The sequence below is a fragment of the Patella vulgata genome, chromosome 1 (assembly GCF_932274485.2).
Source record: "Patella vulgata chromosome 1, xgPatVulg1.2, whole genome shotgun sequence".
Lineage (NCBI taxonomy): Eukaryota > Metazoa > Mollusca > Gastropoda > Patellidae > Patella > Patella vulgata.
In genome coordinates, this window is record NC_065879.2 from 27,841,709 (window position 1) to 27,847,110 (window position 5,402).

The window sequence follows — 5,402 nt, forward strand, 5'->3', positions numbered from 1 at the left end:
TTGGTGCAGAAAGTAGTACGTTAAAGTCCATCGCATTTCATTTCGGCTTGACTGTACAATATAATGTTTGTCTTTAATTTCATGCACCGCAATGCTCCATACAAATTCTTAGTATGTTGTTAAGGAAACACCCGTCAAATAATACGTCTTCTTTTTCTAGAAGCCCCAAAATATTTCGAGCGGTTTATACGGGCGTTTTAAAAATACATTTTATGTGAGATTATAATTAATTCGACCATGACACACTCTACATACAAAGAAAGGATTTGCGAAAATCCCAATGCTCTCAAGTCTAATAATTAGGTTTGAAAAGTGTAACAACACAACGTCATCATCCCTTTTTCAGACAAGCACCAAAAAAGAAAGATTTGCGAGAATGTTCTTCAGTCCAATAATTAGGTTTAAAAGTGTAGCAACACAATTTCACCCTTTTTTTCACACCAGAACCAAAAACAGAAAGGATTTACAAAATCACAATACTCTTAGGTATCAGAAAAAACGCCTAAAAGTTAGTGTGTGCGTGTTTTCTAATATTAGTCGGAGTCAGATGATAATTTAAGGTTTAAGCACATCGACTTCCGGTTTGTACAAATACTGATTTGTCTTAACCCTTTACACATAACCCGGTTATCTTGAATGTATTTCCGATTTATTAATGATTAATTTTCCAAAATAAACTAAAACAAAAATAATTTTGATGTAAACCATTGGCTTTACTATTAAAATAATTTCACGTTGTTTCAATCTTATAAAAAGAATATCACTCAAAATCAGCTCCAGTTCATTTGCTGATATTCAGATTAGGATTTAGCCGAACTGGCGGGGTTATGTAAGTCCATTTCATAGTATTCACGAGACCTTGGTTTTTTGTTCCCATCCTAACGACTAACTAATATTCTTTGTCCGGGGGAAACCACTCTGGAAAATCCAGGGGAACATTCTTGGTCAATATCGGGATCGACCGCCTGATCTCCTGGTTAGTGAGTCAGCTCCTTACTCACTGAGCCACTTAAAGAAATAAAGCTAGCATTCGAACGCTTTGTAATAAACCAGTTACAGTATCATTTTGAGAATGCATCATAATTTCCATGAACAATTTGAGCGAAAGTATTACTCCATGGTATTCTCAAATTTAATTAATGAAATCTGTTTCCTGTCTCACTGACTCCTACTGATCTTAGAAGATGGTATCGCCTGATTTACACGTAGTTAATCAAATTTGATAACTATTGATCAAAGCAAGGAATCTTGTTTGACCTTTGGTCAGCATGGGGTAGGAATGGGCATTATGGATGGGTATATTGATCTGTTGTTTAAAAGTTGACCATTAGGCTTGGTTAAACGGTACTCAGAAATTCACATACAAGATCACAGTGTGGATTGTTGAAGGACATAACATACGAGTGTAGATACTTATAAAGACACACAGTTAGTAATTAAAGTAAAACTTAAAACGAGTAATGAATTCTTCAGCTAAAAGGTTAAGGGTATTCTCAAGGAGAATTGTATACATACAGTGGGTCTAATCCATTAATATTCCATTAACTTGTTCAATTGAATCCTTTTCTAGTTAAGTAGTGGGTTGAAAGACGAAAGGTTTCCTCGTCCATACAGATACACAAATCAATGAACGTGATCATGTATTTTAAATTTCTACAATAGATTAATATAACAAATCTTTGTTTATAATGCTCCTTTGGATTTTTTTTATTTTTACAGTTTATTCAACGAACAAATAACTACGTCATAACGTCTAGAAATAAATATCGTGTCCTTTTATCATGGAATTTCGAATAGAAGAGAATGTTACTCTTTGGGAAAAAATATTTATTCGAAGGGGGTTTTATAATGGGCGTTTTTTGTGTGTGGATAATATTCATCTAAATATGATAACTACTGATTTAATACTAAAAATGAGAACGTAAATGTAAAGAAAGCAAACTGATATTTTACTGAATGAATAAATGAATGAATTGAACGGGGGTTAACATTATATTTGTCTGCACCAATCGGGGCAATGAAGACGGACAGACACAATACAGTATCCTATCGGTTAAGCAATTGCATTGTGTTCTCGGGGCATCGGATTTACGTCCCATCCGGACGGATGCTGGAATATAACGAGTAACTTTCTCGGTCAACACCCTGGTATATTACAAAACATTAATATTGTTTAAGACAACCAATGGATTCGTATTTAACCTTTTGATATTTTTATAAAAAATAATATGGGATTGTAGAATGTTCGATACTAAGGACCTCTTTTTACTACTTGTTTATTGATTTCATGATATATCGTTTAAGTATTTTTTTTCTGTATTAGTTTAACGTCCTGATGTTTAGTTTAATGTTCAATAAAATAAAATAAACATTGGTATCTTTTATCTAAATAACACGTGTTTTAATTCACCAAAACCTAATAACACGCAAACGAGAAAAACAATATTTCTATTTCGCAGATTTGTTTTTAGAGCGAAAAATGTCTATTTGCTTGACAGTTATTTTTGATTGATACATTTTCTCCCAACCTTTGTCATAAATCACTTCACATAACCGACTAAAACTCAGATTCTGTTCATAAATGCCAAATATTCTTTGTTTTGTCAAATTCATTTTTGGTTATTTATCATATCAGGAACCGATAATATCCGTCACACCTGTCACAGTTTCAGATTTTGTCTCAATATGAAGAAAAGGGTCTGCAGGAATAGATAATAAACAGCTATTGTTAATTGCTTCAGTGAAAAAATTCCAGAAATTCTCTTGTCTTTTCAGATTAACTTCTGGTTATTGATTGAATCATCTTGTTCATAAATAATGAATATGTAAAATGTGAAAATAACATTGTTCTTCGAATACTGTGAAATCTTTATGCCATCCGCATTCGTATTAAATATTTATGTAAAAATATCAATAAATCAACATTTCTCTCGAATATCCTGATATAAATTGAAAATAAGGAAACCATTTGCTAGTTAGTTTAACAATTTAATAGAGGAATCCGCATAAAGTTGAGACAAGAAATTCATAAGAGATCTAGTTGCTGAAATTCAAATCCTTTGTTCCGCAAAGAAAGATATTACTCTGTCTGGTTATGTGTAGGTGACAACACGTTTTCTTCTTAGCAATCAAACTGTTCTCGCATGTCCTTGTTGGTCCGAGTCCTTGACACCAAAACCTCGGTTTTAGCACTTATGTTCGTTACCCATTCAGACTGCCCATTTACTGTAATTTGTCATTTGATGCTTTTAACATATACGGTTCGGTTTTAAACTACTAAATTGAAATGCAGTGTATTGTGAACAACCCAGTCTATTGATTTTAAAGTAAATCCAACTGCTAAAGTTATCATCTAATAACCGATACAGCTTTTGTATTATAAACATTGCACTAGGAAGTACTATTCAAGTTTTAATTATTTCGTATAATTAATTCATGGGTTGTTACTTTCGATCAAAGTTAAGTATCTTATAAATGCTCCTGGTACCTACAAAAGATAAGATATGTGACAACCTTTGTAGAATGTCCAGACAAAATAGCGCCTTAACTCTATCCTCTACAAGACATAGATGCCATTGATATACAGTAACAGGTTCGCAGGATATCACTTCGGTGGAAGCGGACGTTAAATAAAGCTATTCCACACACGCACAGAGAAGCGACCATTGGAAATGAAATGGGGTTTAATGTCCTACGTTTCTGCTCCATCTGGCATAATGAAGACGGCGGTACTATACAAGCGTATGTGACTTCTTACACCCAACCATCCGTCTTCATTAGCCCAGTAAGAGCAGAACAGTAGGACGTTAAACCCCATTTCATTTCATTTCGTACACCCAACCATACTAAAAACACAAATATGTGCCAATGTTTTACGGATGATACAACGTCATAATTATTGTGTCTCTTGTGATTTTTTGAATTAGAAAAACGACGACATATATTTTAATCTACTTATTTCCAAAAGCGTCTTCGTCGTATTATATGGACTTCAAAATTAGATTTCTCTCGTTCAATTTTCTTTATATATATATCTGAATATCAGACGATTAGTTCATCCGTTATCTTCAAAAAAACTACAACCCATCAGTCGTGGTGATTTTTATCACAGTAAGCCTTATGACGACAGCAAACTTTCGTTTATGGCATAACATAAAAAAATAATTGTCTGCAAATTGATGTCATAAAGATGATCGATAGAGTATATAACAAAAGGTTATAAGGAACACATTGTAGTGATAAGAATATGTTACTTATAAGAAGAACGAGGATATGTTCAGACTGGCCTCATCAATGATTCAAATAACGTTAGAGCAAATGATATGATTAGTGGTTTCTAACGAGAACAGTACAGCCCGGGGTATAATCAAATTAAGGCCCATGGGGTGGGTATGGAAATGAAGAGGCCCTGTTTCTATATTTACAATATTGTCCTGCTGTTCCTATATTAAGAATGGTAATTTTATAAAGACGTGTATTAGTTGCTCGAGCTGTATTTTGTATAATTGTGAAAGGAAATGGGGGGTGACACCCTGCTGTGCCATGTTTATTGTACTTATATTCTATTACATCAATAATTAGTCCATATCCCAAGAGTTCTCAGTAGAACTAAACCATTTAGTTATATTCCTAATTAAATTATCTCTAGGGATGAGAAAATCATTTGGGGACTTTAATTACGTCTCCCTAATTTTTCCCTGGCAAACTTAGGTGAGCATCACAGTATCGGGGGACAGTACAGAGGCGAAAAACTTTCCAATAGAAAATTAGTTGCGAAAGACAAGGCATTTAATACTATATCACACACTGGCAAAGCCCACGCAATAAGTCAGACCATTCTTTATTGTCTCTATATTGGATACTTTATACAATTATAGTTGTATTCCATGGCACGTATCCACCGTGGGGGGGGGGGGCACGAGTTCCCGCCGCTCGCGAAGAGCATATTTTTTCTCCTGCATTCATCAAAATAACGTCGAAAAGAAACAAACGTGCGAAAAATTGCCGCCATTTTGGTATTTTTCTATAAAATTCTCTGGTAACCTCACGCCAAAGTGGACGGTATATCCACCACCACGTTGCTCAGATTCCTGGACCCTTCCCTGATTCCTTGACACGAAAACAGCAAGAGAAGATTTTATTCCGAAACTACAACCCAAAACATTAGCAATGCGAACCCCTCAAATAAGACATTGTATTCGTTCCTCGACGGATAAACAAAACATCAGGTTTATGAATGCTACTGGTTACTTGTAAAGCAACACTATGCCACATAGGCGAAAAACGATAGACTGTTCGATCAGGTATTCAGATAATGTTTTGAGTGCATGTAGGACAAATACTTACATCTGGCAATGGATTTTCATACACTAATGTTTGTTTTTCGTTTTATGAAAACGATA